Consider the following 17,406-nt stretch of genomic DNA (forward strand, 5'->3'; position numbering starts at 1 on the left):
CAAATATATAAAGAATTTATATGATTTCACTTATGTGTGGACTCTTAAAACAAATCAGAAACAGACTCATAAATACAAGAGAAAAAACTGGTACCTGTCAGAGGAAAAGGTTGAGGGGGATGGGCAAAGTAATGCAGGATATTAACAGGCAAAACCCACCAAAATAAACAAATAAATAATAAAATAAAATGGACTAAAAATTTACAAGGGATAAAGCCCTAGGAATTAATCCAGAAAAAGCTATGCAAAAAATAATAAAATTAAATTTTAAAAAAGCTGTGCTAGGGCGCCTGGGTGGCTCTGATGGTTAAGCATCTGCCTTCGGCTCAGGTCATGATCCCAGTGTCCTGGGATTGAATCCCGCTTTGGGCTCCCTGCTTAGCGGGGAGCCTGCTTCTCCCTCTCCCTCTCCTGCTCCCTCTGCTTGTGCTCTTTCACGCTCTCACTCTCTCTCAAATAAATAGATAAAACCTTTTTTAAAAGAAGCTGTGCAAAACATTTAGGCAGAATATTAACAAACTATTAAGTGACATAAAAGAAGACCTAAACAAATGGAGAAATGTAATGTTACTATAGAAAAGTCAACAGCAATATGCTAATTCTTCCCATATAATCTATAAATTCACTGCAATTCAAGTAGAACTTCCAATTGCTTTTTTCCATGAAACTTAATGAGGAGATCCTTAAATTCATATAGAATGGAAAAGTACAAAGAAAAGCCATGTAAATATTTTTTAAAGCAACAGTGATAACACTAAGTATATTTTCATATCAGATGTTGTGATTGGACAATAGCAATTATAAAATAGTAGGATTTCACCCACGGAAGAAAATAGAAGCCTAAAATTGATCCAGACAGTTGTATATCATAAAGGAACATTATAAATTAGTAGAGAAAGAAAAAACTGTCCAGAAAATAATGGAGAAAAATATAAAAATTAAATCCCTACCTCACATCATCAAAAATTTTGGCTTATTAAGTAATTTTAAGTAAAAAGAAAACTTTAATTCTTTAAGAATAATAGGAGAATATTTGTATGATATTAGGTCAGGAAAGAATTTTTTTAACATGATAGGAAATGCATAAATCTTTAAGGAAAACATTGCTAAATGTGATTACATTGAAAGGAAAATTTTTCTGCATAGCAAAAGGCTGCACAAGACAAAAGCAATGCTACAGATCTGGGAAAAAATTACCTGCGATGCATACAACTGACAAATAAATAAATTTTCAATTATGTAAAGAACTCTCCAAATCACTAAGGAAATGAAAAAAAAGGAAAAGAGACAAAAGGTAAAATCAAGAAATTCACAGAATAGGACACATAACAGTAAGATATTTAGCCTAGTAGACAATACAAATTAATAATAATAGTCCATAACACATTCAAGCATACTGAAAAAATTTTTCAAGTCCAGTAAAATCTAGTGTTGGTGAATAATGATTTACACAGCTATGGACTTAAAGAAAAAGATTTTAGCAACTAGGAGTCCGTGATTAAAACCCCATGGGCATAGAATGGTATCCTGCTCCCTATGAGGCAGGAGACTAGCCCCGAGACTAGCTTGAAAAGAGTGTCCTCTATGAGACCCAGAATAACTCCTCTCACAGGCCTACAAACCCAAAAGAGAATCATCACTGCCAAGAATTCTGGGTGAGGATAAAATCCAATCCTGTACCACATTTAGGTTTGGACACAAACCTAAATTTTATATACAAACCTTGTATATTTATTATTAGGGTACAAAACTCCAAGTAAATGCACACAAAATCCTGTACAAAGGGAAAGAAAAATAAAATATGATGAAACAGAGGGAAGCAAACCATAAGAGACTCTTTACTATAGGAAATAAACTGAGGGTTGCTGGAGGGGAGGTGCGTGGGGAGATGGAGTAACTGGGTGATGGGCATTAAGGAAGGCACTTGATGTAATGAGGTCTAGGTGTTATATGCAACTGATGAATCACTAAATTCTATCCCTGAAACTAAAAACACTATATGTTAACTAAATTGAATTTAAATAAAAGATTTTTTAGGGAGTACGTACTCCTCGGTACCTGGCTGCCGCTGGACCTCCAGCCCTGGGAGAAGCGAGATTGCTGGAGTGCGATTTCAGAAGAGAAGCATGGTCTACTTATTGATGCCACCAGATATAAAATTAAGAGAAAGAAAGGTTCTACAAGTGAACTGGACAGAAGATGTATATGTTGAGGCAGCTATGGAACTCTTATTTCTTAACTCAAGCAAAAGACCTGTTAGCCATCCCCTGATGGAAACCAGCAAGACCACCCCTCAAGCAATCATGACTACTCTGAGGAAGAGCTCTGGAGGTCCCGATCACCCGGGGCAGTTTGGGCTCAACCCCCAACTCACACCTGCTCAGCAGGTCCCTGGAGTGACTCATGGAGTGCCCAACACTTACCTTTATCTCATTATAATCCTAAAATCTCTACCCAGGAGGAGCACAAGCTTCATTTACATAATATGCAATGCAGGTAAAGGCATGTTTCCTTAAGATGCTTGCACCACTGATGTCTGCCTCTGTATATGAATGACCAGGCTTCCTGTTCTAAATAAAAGGAACCTACTAAATAAATAAAAGGAACCCATTCACAGGGAATCTTGGCTTTTGAAGTTATTCCTTGTGATCTCCTTACCTGCTACAGATAACCTTTGCTTTGTGTGACAGTCCCACCTACCATAGTTTCTGTGACTCACCAAGGAGCAAACTCATGTTCATTCAGTGACACCAGCAATGTCAGAGAATCATCCCCCCTCCCGGGCCTGGCCTGCTCCTTGCAAACCTCCTCTTCTCCCAGAGTTACAAATCTTTTTTTTTTTTTTTAAGGATTTTATTTATTTATTTGACAGAGAGAGATCACAGTAGACAGAGAGGCAGGCAGAGAGAGAGGAAGGGAAGCAGGCCCCCCGCTGAGCAGAGAGCCCGATGCAGGACTCCATCCCAGGACCCTGAGATCATGACCTGAGCCGAAGGCAGCGGCTTAACCCACTGAGCCACCCAGGCGCCCCTAGAGTTACAAATCTTTTAAATTGTTTTAAATGTAAATAAATAAATAAATAAATAAAAATAAAAGATTTTTTAAAATCCTGTACACACATGTTCATAGCAGCATTCTTCATGAGAGACTAAAGATTGTAACAACACAAATGTACTCAGCTCACGAATGGATTAAAAGTGGTATGTCTATAGAGTGGAATATTACAAAAGGAATTAAGTACTTATTCATGTTACAACATAAATATACATTGAAAACAGTATGTCAAGTGACAGAAGCCATACCCAAGGCCATGTATGGTGTGAATCCATTTGTAGGAAATGTCCAGAATAGACAATCCGTAGAGACGGAGATGAAACTAGTGTTTGCTAGGGTTGGTAGTCAAGGGGAAGGAAAACGACTACTAACGGGTACAGGGTTTCTTTTGAGGGGGAGAAAATGTTTTAAGATGAGGTGGTGGTGATGATTATCTAATTCCATGATACACTAAAGACACCAAATTGTATAATTTAACAGGTTATATTTTGTGAGATGAGTTATATCTCAGTAAGGCCATTATTTAAATACATATATAGTTTTTACAATTTGAAAACATAATTGATAGATCAAACAACTTAACAGGTAGGTTAGATATAGTTGAGGAAAGAAAGAATGTACTGAAAGACAGAGCTTGGGGAAATTATCCAAAACTCACTACAGAGAAATACAAAGAAATACAGTGTGAAAAGTAGGTTATGAGAAGTGGAGACCAGAAAGCAAATTCTAACATAATGTTAAGACTTACAGAATAAAGAATAAAGAGATGTAGAAAAGACATATTTTAAAATGTAATGTTTTTGTGAATTAATTTTTGTCAAAATACAAGCCTATGCACAATCTTCACTTGTATAACTCTCCAATGTACATTTTCCTTATCCTTTTGTATTTCTTCAATGACTCGTTGCTTCTAAAGTGATGTGTTTTGCAATTATTGTGTATTTAAAAATACAGTATGTATCACCAGTCTAGATTTACATATACAATAAGTACCACCAGCATATATTTATATCATCACTCAGAAAAGTGAATTATTATCTACTCAATGTGAATGATTTTTTTAGGAACAGTATCTGTCTTCTTTTTCAGTTCCATACTAATTGTTTTGGTTCCATTTGTAACCTCTTAACAAGAACTAATTTTGCTTGCTATCAAAAACTATCAAACACACAATTTCTTGAATTTAGTCCTTCTGTAGATGGTTTCGTAAAATTTCACTCTATCAGGAATAGTTCCTGCTACTGTCTTCTCAGGGTTTGCCATGGCGCTGGGGGCTGGCTCCTGTGAGGGTGTGAAGGTAGATCCAAGAATCGTGTCTTAGAGTTTGCTTCCGCAGCGTAAAAGCCAAAGAACCATGAGACCTTTTTCACATTCATTCTCTGGATCAGAGGCCTATCCATTTCCTCAGAAATTACCATCAACTGTTATAGGATTCCCAAAATGTGCCATTCCTCCCAGAACTACTCCTTCAACAGATACCGTGAATGCTGTTAATATGAAGTGTCATGATTGAGCCCATTCCTCTGAGAGTCAAAAAAGAAAATAAAAAGGAAAAGAAACGAGCTATATCCAGATGCTCGCTAAATGATGAAACCAGCAAACTCCTCAAACATACTGACATGATACTTGACTCTAGGACCTCCTAGGTCCGTTGTTACCATCTCCCGTGGTATGTTCCTCTCCCTCTTCCCTCACAGAACTTGTGTCAACTAACACACGGCAGCGCATCATTGAAACAGCTCAGGGGTTATTTAGGTTTTATTATTTTTTTAAGATTTTATTTATTTGAGAGAGAGAGAGAGCAAGCTTGAGAGGGGAAAGGTTATTTATGTTTTAATCAGACACTTCCTTTCTGGTGAATAAAATCTGCCAGACAAAAAGGGCTCAGATCTCTAAGGGTAAAATTCCAAACCACTGTAGGAAGTGAGGAACAAAGTTTGTGTGGAATACCTAGCATATATGAGTATGTGTATTAAATGACAGAAAAATATTAAGATGGCGGTGCCAGAACAGCACCAGTGAGTCGTTAGCGGAAGTACTCAAAAGTTCCATAGAGCCATCTTGAACTCGGACTAGTATCCTTTCATTGGTTACGTGATAAAATTTCTGAGGGGGGAAAAAAAAGCTAACTTTTACATATTCTTCTTCCTCCCATTTATCCCTAGGCACAAACATAGTGTTATGTAATGTTTGAGGAAATGTTTATAAAATGGCCAAGCATATGGTCAGAGGATCAGCCAGATAAGCTGACACCAACATCAAAGGAAGGGCAGGAGGGGTGGGAAGGTTATGAGTCAGTGTGCGCACATCTCCCGGCGAGACGATCCCCCACGTCCTCTGAATCTATTCTAGAGCCGCATTTGTTCTCCCAAACACCTCAGCCCAGAGAGCCTGCAAGGGAGTAGCACTTGAATAGAAAATGCTTGCCCGGCTGTTTCCCCCAGAATCTGGACTGCAGCCAGCATCCGCAGTAGAGAAGTCATTATGATGAAAGAGTGAGGGAACCTGTTCCTTGGCCTTCTGCACCTGGGAAGGAAGAAGAACTTCATCTGAGGATGCTGCCACAGACAGAAGTGCCCACCAGGAGGAGTGCACGGACCCAGGCCTGCTTGCCCTCTGCTTTATGGAGTACTGTACTGCTGGGTCCAGTCAGCAAAAGGCTCAGGGGAATTAGGAATTGGTACCTGGAGAGAATCTGGTCCTCATCTCATGTAGGGAGAAAGGAAGGGAAGGGAAGGGAAAAGAAAAGTGAAGGGAAAATGGAAGGGGAAAGGGAAGGGAAAGGAAAGCTCCATGTTAGTGACTTAGACATGAGGTGCCTAGAAGTAAGACTGGGGGGACCCATCCCCAAATGTAAACAGTTGTTAATCTTTGCCTGATGGAATTGTCAGTGATAGCAGTTATTTTACTTTTGCTTACATGAATTTTAAAAAATTTTCTACACTGAATATGTATTATTTTTAGAAGAGGGCAGGAGGTGGAAAATGTTCTCTAAATGTCTCCCACTTCACACACTGGAGAATATTAGCTCAGCTGACCTTTACACAACAATACTCTAAAGTAGGTTAGCACACATCACCATCTTAAGTTCGCAAATAAACTGAAGCCTGAACTTCATCATTCTTCACTGGGCTATACTGATCCCAAGTGAGCTGATGTCATAGGCAAGTCCCTTTTTTGATGGCTGATACAACCACCCACTCTCCTGCAGCCCTCTAACTCTCTCCACCCCACCCCCTGTAGCCTGCTGAAGGTTGCTGCTCATTCTACAATCACTGGCTACTTGACCAGAGAAGGGGGCACCTTTTATTCTGAGACTCAGGATCTATACCCAGTGACCAAGAAGTAGAAGGGTGGCTTGTTTTCTCCTGTTTATGACCTCCCTTTGAAGACCGGAATCTTAGAGACTAGAAGAGGTTAACTAGTTTGCCCAAGATCACACAGCTAGCAAATGACATAGCTACAATGTAGACCTGACATTCTGACTATGGAGACCTCACACTTAATCACTCGATTATAGCCCCTCAATAAAATAGTCAAGATTCATTCAAAACAATATAGATGTGGAACTCTCCATGGGCATACCACCAGAGCTGGGGGTAATCTCTTTGCTCTTGTGAGTCAGAAGCACTTGAGATAAGAAGACAGTCAGCATGAATGGGACATTGGTCACATGCAAATGAATTAATCACATACATTAAAGATAATGGAAGCCAGTCTTCTCACTGTTGAAGAAGGGAGGCACAAACATGGAAAAGGCAAGACTCATGTGATACTGGATTGTAATCAGGGGCATTGGCTTGAACACAGGCTATCTAAACTATAGAGAGCATATAACTACCCACTGAGAGGACCCAGCCAGAATTGATGCCACTCTGGTAGCACTGAGCACCTTTAATGCTTAAACCTCGATTTCTAGATAACATTCTCAACTAAAAGGATCTAAAGGCTCCTTGTAGACATAGTCGACTCCAGGGCTAGGGCAGGGAAAGTATCAGATCAGCCTGAAATCTCTTACAGCAGAAAAAAGGAAGTTCTCTAAGAATCATGGTAACTGTCAAAAGTCACAGGACCTTGAAAAGGCCCTCATGGGCTAAATCTGTGCCAGCTTGAGCATTGTAGTAAATAATGCTAGTAATGGATTATAACTCATTCAATAAAACAGGAGTCCATGGATCCAGACCGATATAAATAAATAGGAAGAGGAAACTCTACCTCATGCCAGCAAACATGTGTAGAAGAAATGGTAACATTATGTAATTACTTACCCACCCTCTTAATAGTAACTGGGTCAAGAATAGCTTCTATGGATGCCACAAATAATGGGTAAAGTTTTAATAAGGAATCAGGTACTAATATAGTTTTGAAGTATATCCCCACAAAAAACTTATTAACATCTCAATGAATATTTATCAATACTTATTAATATCCCATCACAAAGTACTCATTAATTAACAGTACTGTGGAGAAACCTGACAGACAACATTTTAACCAAATGAAAAAAGTCAATCTCACCAGTAATAGGTTAAATCAACATCATTTATCTGCTGATAATATACACTGAGAAGAACATGTGGTTATTTCTCAAGATACACTTGAATCTAATTATGACAAAACATGAGACAAATCCAAATGAGGGACATTCTTCAAAGTAACTGACTTAGACACTTCAAAAACATCAAGGTCATGAAAGATAAAGACTAGTTTGTTCCAGATTGGAGACAACTGATGAGACATGCTAACTATGTGCAGTGTGAGATTCTGGAAGTATAAACACTGGGATAATCAGGGAAATTTGAGCAGGGATCTGTAGAGTAGAAGATAGTACAATATCTGTGTCAATTTCCTGATTTTGATGGGCCTCCCGGGACTATGTAGGGAATGTTCTTGTTTTAAGGAAATGCACACTAAAGCATTTAGAGGTAATGGAACATTGCACCATTTGCAACATAATTTCAAATGGTTGAGAAAAAATATGTGTATAGAGAGAGAGATGAAAAATATAGTGGAATATAAATAATTGGCGAATCTGGGGAAGGATATATAAGACTTCTGTGTTCTGCTCTTGAAATTGAAAATTTTCTGTAGGTTTAAATTTATTTCAAAGTAAAAGTTCCCCCAAAAAGTATATGATAAAACTCAATACCGACTTTTAGGTTAGCAAAATAAACAAATAATACATATCTAGAGAGAGAGACAGACCAAGTCAGACTCAGACAGACTCAGAGAGATGGGGGAAGGGAGAAAAAGCCATTATCTGAGGCAGTTTTCTATATTTATACATACATAGGGGCTTTGTTGCTGTTTTTAAAAATAGGATCATACTGTACAAATACGACTTGCTTTTTTCACTTAAAAAATATAACTTAGCAATCTTTACAGATCAGTAAGCTAAGTCTACCTCAATTTTCTCAATTACTGCATAGACTTGACTTACATTGCTAGTCCATCATTTTTTTTTTTTTTTTTTTTACAGAGAGAGAGAGGGATCACAAGTAGGCAGAGAGTCAGGCAGAGAGAGTGGGGGAAGCAGGCTCCCCGCTGAGCAGAGAGCCTGATGTGGGGCTTGATCCCAGGACCCTTTAAACCACTGAGCCACCCAGGTGCCCCGCTAGTCCATCATTTTTAACCAATTCCCCATCAGAAGATATTTAAGTTGCTACCTAATATCCTCTAAAACATTTATTTTCAATTTATAGCTTTACTACCAAATCATATGGTTAAAGTCAGCATGTGAACTGCTGTATGTCACAGAGGGGGAAAAAAATCCTCAGACTTGGGTCACACAAATATCCAAAAGTAATGATAAGTTCAAGGCAAGGTTAGTGTCAATGGAAAAATCAATAAGATTCTTCAGCCGGGCCTAAATTTCTCACATGCCCACTATCTAGTAAGGCAACTGGCAAATTTTCAAGGGTCTCTTCATCTTTTTTTCTATTAGTCTACTTGCTTTTAGAACTCTATTTTATTTTGATTTAGGAGGCCTCTTTGTCAGTCTACTTAGGAATGACATTGCAATTTCTACCCTTATCCTACAGCGATAAGCATTTTCCAGAATGCCTGCACATGTGAAATTATTCAGGCACATTGATAATCAGCAAAAACAGAATCAGAGGAAACTATTTTGTCCTCTGTGTTTGTTGCTAAAGAACCCTTCTCCCTTGATGTACTCATTGGGGTGACAGAGTTTCTGGGCACACATCATTATTCTGTAATAAGAATAGGGAAGTGGAAGGGGCCATCCATGAAAGAATGTAAGCTTCCCAAAGCAAGATGAGGCTGGATCAGAGGTATCTACAGCACCACCACCCTGGCAACATCCCAGGGGGACCTTAAGTACAGTAGAAGCAGAGGTTGGCCTCGAACAAACATTTGAAGACTTGGACAATTCTCTTGCAAAGCTGACCCCCAAAACACTGAGGAATTGCTAGAAATACAAGGTACAATTTCTGTGCAGAAACAGAAAATAAGTTTGTGTGTAGTTATTTTTGTGAGGCTTTAGATTTTGTTCAGTGGGGACAGTGAAGCTAAAAGAAAGGGTATCCTAGGAGTCCTTCCTGCTTTCTTCCATTTCCTAAGAAGTGACATGGTCACCAAAGACTCAAGATCTGCCTCTTTGAGGAAGATGCAGTCGCAGCTATAGAGGTTCTGTGCAGAGTCCTGATCCTGACTCATCACTGTTTGCTCTCACCCAGGAACAAGTCGGTCAGGAAGCCTTGCCACAGCCATGGCTTTTAAAGACACTGGGGAGACACCGTGGGACCAGAGGCGGTGTTTCACAGAACTAGAAGTATTCTCACCAGCTACAGTGTAAAATCTTTAAAGAAGGTACCCGTTGACTTGATCAGAGGCACAAAGGAAAAGAATCTCAAAGTGAAAGGACCAGTTCGGATGCCTACCAAGACTCTGAAAATCACTACAAGAAAAACTCCTTGAGGTGAAGGTTCTAAGACTTGGGATCATTTTTGGATGAGGCTCCAAAAGCATCTCATCAACTGGCACTGTTCTTGTGACATTCTTAAGTAGATTACTTCCATCAGTATTGTGCCAGGAGCTGAGGCTGAAGTCACCATTGCAGATGCTTAATCAATCTTTTTAATAAATTATCAATTGTTAAAAAAAAAAAAAAGGACTCAAGATGTTAGGAGTGAAAAGTTTATAAAAAGCCATGGCCACAATCACCCTTCACATAAACCACACATAATAGTCACTTTAAAAATATTAAATTTTCAATTCATCATCATTTTTACAGCCCTGGAGGGGGGAATCCATTTGAGTTAACTACAATGATTAATAAAAGCATTTAAGTGTCCTTAAGATTATTTATTTATTTATTTGACAGAGAGAGATCACAAGTAGGCAGAGAGGCAGGCAGAGAGAGAGAGAGGAGGAAGCAGGCTCCCTGCTGAGCAGAGAGCCAGATGGGGGACTCGATCCCAGGACCCTGAGATCATGACCTGAGCCGAAGGCAACGGCTTAACCCACTGAGCCACCCAGGCGCCCTCCTTTGTCTTTTTAAATATGTATTTACTCATGAAGGTCTAGGTTTAAAATTAAGGCACAAGTAGGTTTTTAACCAAAGCACATTCATAGATATTCATTGATTTCCCCAAGCACTATATTACCTATTTCCCCCACCCCCAGAAGAGAGTTACATGAATTAGAGTGTTTTATGATAAACATAGGTTAGATGAAAATAATTGATACTACTATGAACACAGAAAAAGAAAATCAACCTTATATTTTCTAACAATAGATACAAATGAGAAGGAACTTTTCAAAACAGAACAATAAATTATCAGATTATAGTATATTGTGTTTTTTGTCTGATAGAAAAGGGAAGACAGGAAAATTACTAATAGTCAAACTAGTACAAATAAAGCACAATTCAAGTGCTTTGTCTGAGACTGTGGAGTTTCAAGAGTTTTAAAGGCATTCCAGAGACATGCTGATGAGTACATGTCTCAAGCATTTCCAGACAACTGGTATATGAGGTTGCAATAAAAAGATGCAGGAACATACTCATCATGCTTTTTGTCATTGGACAAGACAGTTGACCTAAATTCTGCATTTCACATGAAGCAATAGCATTATGGAGATGTGTAGAATTATAGGATGCTCCAGAAATATCGAGTCACCCCACATAAAAGAGCCCATTACCGAGCACAGGTGACCTTCCAGAACACATTATGGTCATGATTTACCAAGTTCTAATCACTTCAGGTTACTACTATTTGACTATTTATTGTAATGTCTTTAAAACCCCAAGCTATGTCATGTGAATGTGCCTACTTCCTAAAGATCACTTTATTTTTTTTTCCAATTTATTTATTTTCAGAAAAACATTATTATTTTTTCACCACACCCAGTGCTCCATGCAAGCCGTGCCCTCTATAATACCCACCACCTGGTACCCCAACCTCCCACCCCCCCGCCACTTCAAACCCCTCAGACTGTTTTTCAGAGTCCACAGTCTCTCATGGTTCACCTCCCCTTCCAATTTACCCAAATTCCCTACTCCTCTCTAACACCCCTTGTCCTCCATGCTATTTGTTATGCTCCACAAATAAGTGAAACCATATGATAATTGACTCTCTCTGCTTGACTTATTTCACTCAGCATAATCTCTTCCAGTCCCGTCCATGTTGCTACAAAAGTTGGGTATTCATCCTTTCTGATGGAGGCATAATACTCCATAGTGTATATGGACCACATCTTCCTTATCCATTCATCCGTTGAAGGGCATCTTGGTTCTTTCCATAGTTTGGCGACTGTGGCCATTGCTGCTATAAACATTGGGGTTCTAAAGATCACTTTAAAGTCATAGTCTCCAAATCATAAAACTCACCCCTGAATTTCTCAGCCTAAAATTTACTTCCAGAAGTCAAGTGACCTAAATTCATTTCCTGACCTCAGTGGGCAAGTCACTAAACGTTTCCTTTGCCTTACTTCCTCATCAATAAAATGGGCCACTGATCATCATACCTTCATGACACTGTGACAGTAAATGAACTCTTGAGAATAAAAATGCCATTCAGATTCAATTTTTATCTATTGAGGTGTCCACCTTGAGCTGGGCACTCTGTTAAGTATTTTACTTCCATTCTTCCATTTAATGAAATAGTCCAATTAGGTAGACGTTATTAACTACGACCTAAGACAAAAAAGTGAGGGCCAGAAAAGGTGAATTAATTTTCTCAGCACAACTAGCCATAGGCAAACACAGGATTTAAATTTCAATCTAATGTTCTTTCCCTCTTCTTATTTCTACTTCTATCATTGTATAGTCAAGATGCTATTGCAGTAATAAGATTTTCCAGTAGAATGAAGTTTTTAGGAACCACCAATAAACTACTAGAGAAAGCAAAGAAGACTCCAAAGATCATTTGTAAAGTTTAGGTCAGACTCTTGAAAATATTCTTCCCGAGGTCAAGGAGTTATGACAATGAACTTTCTGGGGAAAGTTTATATATATACACACACACACATATACATACACACACACACACACACACACACACATATATATACACATACAAATGTATATATATATATATATATATATATACATATAAATATAATCTGGAAAGGAGAAAACTCCAGACTTTTTTAGGAAAGAAACAAGGAATTATTAATTTAGGATTGAGGAAGAATAGAAGTATGTGAGAAGTAAATATTTGACTAGCAATGGAAGACTCAGAAATGAAGGGGGCACCTGAATTCCTGGGATAGTCATTTTTAGATAGTACCCAGTAGGTGAGCAAGTTTGCTGCCTGCTAGAAACGGCACAGCCCAAGATCCCTTGGAATGTATTTATAGCTGCTCCGTCACTAAGGCTCCAACATTTGATCTGTTCTTTCCAAAATGGGTTTTAAAAAATTCAAAAGGAAAAAGGCAAGAGCCCTGTAAACAACGTCTTCTGCAGCCGTTTGTAAACACTGCCACCAGAGAGAACAGCAGACAGTTGTTTCTGAAGTCTGAACAGACCTTCAGTCTGATGAGAGAGAAGGCTTGAGGGCGGGGGCTGCCGAAAGAAGAGCAGCTCCTCCTTTCGGCTTCTTGGCTCTCTTGACCTGAGGAGGAGAAACCACAGCTGACCCACCTGGTTAGACGGAAGACAACACGGTGAGCAAATTTCCTCGATGGGTATCTAATGCAGACCCCGTGCCATGCTCCGGAAAGGCGTGTGGCCAAAAGAAAGAAGTGAGGGGCCCGGAGTCCTAATTTGCTGAGACTCTCAGGTGCTTCTCAACTCCTTTCTAGGAGAACAAGTTCTGTCTATGAGAGACTAGTCTATGGGAGCTAGAGGTTTTATCAAAGAAGACCCAGAGTCTTAATTAATGATTGATAATGCCTAGATTGGAGTCGCCACAGAATTACAGTACCACAGTCTCTCATCCAAGATTCAGAAATGCAAAGTGCTGTGAAAACAGAAGGTTATTTTTTTGTAATTCATCTGATAAGCAAAACCTGATCCAGCTTCTTCTGATGACCAAACCTGACCTGGACTTAAGAGAGAGTGTTAGAAGGTGCTGCCCCAAGCCCTTAGGTGATTATGAAATATTTAGTGTATGCACTACACTGTTTCTCCAAAATCTGAAACATTGTGAATTCCAAGAATACCTACCTCCAGGAGTTTTGGTAGTGGATTGTGGACCTGTGTTATGTATCTTTATGTGTTCTTTTGTCCTTTTCTTCTAAATGCAGGTTAAGTCATCTCTCACACAGTATAAGCAACTAGTCCACAGTATTTTAATAAGCAGCTACACATTCCCAAAAAATGCACAGTTTGCCAGACCATGTATGTTAGCTTGCAAGGTCAGCCACCAGACCTTGGAAGAGCCCACAAGGTGAGCTTTCCACACCAGGAAACTACCACAGCTGGGAAGGAACTGCCAGGATTATATGTAAAGTACGACAGCCTCACACACAAAGAAATCACCTGAGAAACTTTAAAAAATACTACCCTAAAATGGATCCACTTCAGTGACGACTAACAACCTTACCTCTATGAACTCTCACATTTAAAGTTTTAATTTATCAGTCTCACACATTATCATTTTCATTTAAATCCTGGTGAGTTTTAGAATCTCGGCACCAGGTATACCTGCACAATCCCAAATTCTGAAAATTTTTATCAGTGAAAAGAAACCCCCAAACAAACAAAAACCTTAATATATACTTCTCATCCTCCTTTCCACTTTATATTTGGTGGAATCATTCTATTTCAAACACACAGTGAAAGAATAGGCACTTGGCAGTCATTACTTCTGGATGAGTCTGGAAGGTAGGAACTCAGCTATCTGCTTAGAAAAAACACTTATTAAGAGCTCAAGCCCACAGGTGGAGCCTCTGGGATCCCAAAATGCTCTGCTTGTTATTTAAGGATTCAAATATTTTCTTGTCCTATATGCCAAGCTCATTTGTTCCAAATGTAACACTCTTTAGTGGAATGTGGATGACAAATAGCCATACTCAAGGCTAGTATGTTATATCTATTCTCCCATATGTATTTGGGCACCAGATTAAAGCATCGCTTTGACTTTTTTTTTATTAATTAATTTATTTTCAGAAAACAGTATTCATTATTTTTTCACCACACCCAGTGCTCCATGCAATCCGTGCCCTCTATGCTTTGACTTTTTGAAATATAAAATAGATTGGGAATAATGTCTTCCCCAGCTGCTGCTGTTTAAATGAAGGTGTTTGGCCCAAAGTTCTCTCATGTCTGTCAGAATGCCTGAATTGTAAATTTTGTGTGCATATGGATTTTGGGTAAAAATACAACAAAAATTACATATGTTCGTGCATGCACACACAAACACAATGAGAGGAAGCATTTAAAACGAAAATAAAATAAGGAAAAAAAAAAAAAGAAAAGAAAATAAGGGGCATGAAGGTGGCTCAGTTGTTAAGCATCTGCCTTTGGCTCAGGTCATGATCCCAGGGTCCTGGGATTGAGCCCCACATCAGCCTCCCTGCCCAGCGGGGAGTCTCCTTCTCCCTCTCCCACTCCCCTGCTCTGTTCCCTCTCTCTCTCCCTGTCAAACAAACAAAATCTTAAAAGAAAAGAAAATAGGAAAACAGTAGTTACTTCTTGTCAAACCAAAAAAAAGAAAGACATAATTGCCTACATTTACAAAAGAAGCAAATAATAAGGAGGAAGAAGAGTTATTTAGGGTAAAATAACTAGGAATTATAACTAAGATTCATAGGAATAAAAAATTGGCATTGTGTGGCAGATATGACTTGTGGCCACAAACTATTTCTCCATTCTTCCTCAGTAAAAAATATATATAAATAATCCCGATTTTATAACGGCAGCAATGAACTCAACAAAAAGATGTTCTTTCCCAAACTCCCTTGCAGCTGGGTTTGGCATGGGATTAAGTTCTGATCGATAATCTGTAAGCAGAGTGTGGGGGAAGGGTAAGTAGAAGAGAAAGGGGAAAGGCTGCCCTAAAGCGGTGGGCTCTGTTTTCCATGCCTTGTCCCTTCTGCAATAAGGAGCTCCAGAGTCAACTTGGACCATGAGATAAGAATGGAGCAAGTCCCTGATGTAAATAAAGCAAAAAGATGAGAACTCAGTTCCTAATAACTTTTTGGAGCTGCTGTATTTATTCTGGACTGGCTCTCTCTGGACTTCTTTTACATGACAGAAGCAACTCGTGTGTGTGTGTGTGTGTGTGTGTGTGTGTGTGTGTGTGTGTTTATTGTTGTTTGTTTTTATTGTTGTTGTTGTTGTTACGGTTACATTCAGCTCTATCAAAAACCTGAGACGGACAATTGGAGAAAATAAATCAACTGTGGGATCCAGGACTCCAAGGCCCTCCCTTGCCACTCCAGGTGTGGAACCTGCAAGAGCCGCACGGGCCTCACTCAGGGGCTTGCTAGAAAAGCAGTCTCAGGCCCCACCCAGGCCTCCTGAATCAAAATCCAAACTTTAACAAGATTCACAGGTGACCTGTGGGTATGGTTTAAAAGTTTCAGTGGCGAAGGAAAAAATGAAACAAGATGGGATCGGGAGGGACACAAACAACAAGAGACTCTTAATCTCACGAAACAAACTGAGGGTTGCTGGGGGGTGAGAGGGGGAAGGAGAGGATGGCGGGGTTATGGACATGGGGAAGGGTACGTGCTATGGTGAGTGCTATGAAGTGTGTAAGCCTGATGATGCCCTGTACCCTGGGGCAAATAATACATTGTATGTTAATAAAAATAATTTTTTAAAAAGTTTCAGTGGCACTAACAGAGTGAAAGCTCTATGAAAATCCAAACCAAACGTCATGGATTTGAATGAACTGCTGGGCAGTGCTCTTATGACCCAGATTTCTATCCTGAGGAAAAACAACAACAACAACAACACTGAGAAAATATGACCTGATTTTGAGGTCAGACATCGACCTACTAAGTTCCTCAACAGGTTCAAAATGCACTAAAAGAAAACAAACACAAAGGTTATAAAAAAATAAGAAAAACAACTAAACTAAATATGGACTTCTAAAGATATAATTTGTAATAAACTGGAGTGTTTTACACACAATGATCAAGCTTCTCAAATCCAGAAACAATAACCCTTTCGGTCATTTATTATACCAAAGCTTTTTTATTCTCATTTTTATGTTACTAACCACCAATTCTCTGATAAGTTCGGTAACATCTCAACTGCCTAACTAAAGATGCCCTTCAACAGATGAATGGATAAGGAAGATGTGGTCCATATACACTATGGAGTATTATGCCTCCATCAGAAAGGATGAATACCCAACTTTTGTAGCAATATGGACAGGACTGGAAGAGATTATGCTGAGTGAAATAAGTCAAGCAGAGAGAGTCAATTATCATATGGTTTCACTTATTTGTGGAGCATAACAAATAGCATGGAGGACAAGGGGTGTTAGAGAGGAGTAGGGAATTTGGGTAAATTGGAAGGGGAGGTGAACCATGAGAGACTATGGACTCTGAAAAACAATCTGAGGGGTTTGAAGTGGCAGGGGGGTGGGAGGTTGGGGTACCAGGTGGTGGGTATTATAGAGGGCACGGCTTGCATGGAGCACTGGGTGTGGTGAAAAAATAATGAATACTGTTTTTCTGAAAATAAATAAATAAATAATAATTTAAAAAAAAATTAATTTACCTCCATAGCATTTAAATGGGAAAATTGTACTTTCAGCGTACACATTCAATCTGGAAATTTTCTCCTCCACTCCCCAAAAGGACTCCCAATCAGCAAATGTAATTCTCTACATGAACAAGATGTTTTGAATCAATGAAGTTCAGTTAATTTCCAAATAATTTTTCTATAACAGTATTTTAAATAAAATGTATATTTAAAAAGTTACTGGATCTTAA

General features: G+C 39.0%; 1 pseudogene; it reads left to right on the forward strand.

The window, feature by feature from the left end:
* Nucleotides 1–9,781: 9,781 nt before the first annotated feature.
* Nucleotides 9,782–10,140, forward strand: LOC122891625 (annotated as a pseudogene).
* The last annotated feature ends 7,266 nt before the right edge of the window (nucleotides 10,141–17,406 follow it).

Source organism: Neovison vison, chromosome 12 (assembly GCF_020171115.1).
Source record: "Neovison vison isolate M4711 chromosome 12, ASM_NN_V1, whole genome shotgun sequence".
Lineage (NCBI taxonomy): Eukaryota > Metazoa > Chordata > Mammalia > Carnivora > Mustelidae > Neogale > Neogale vison.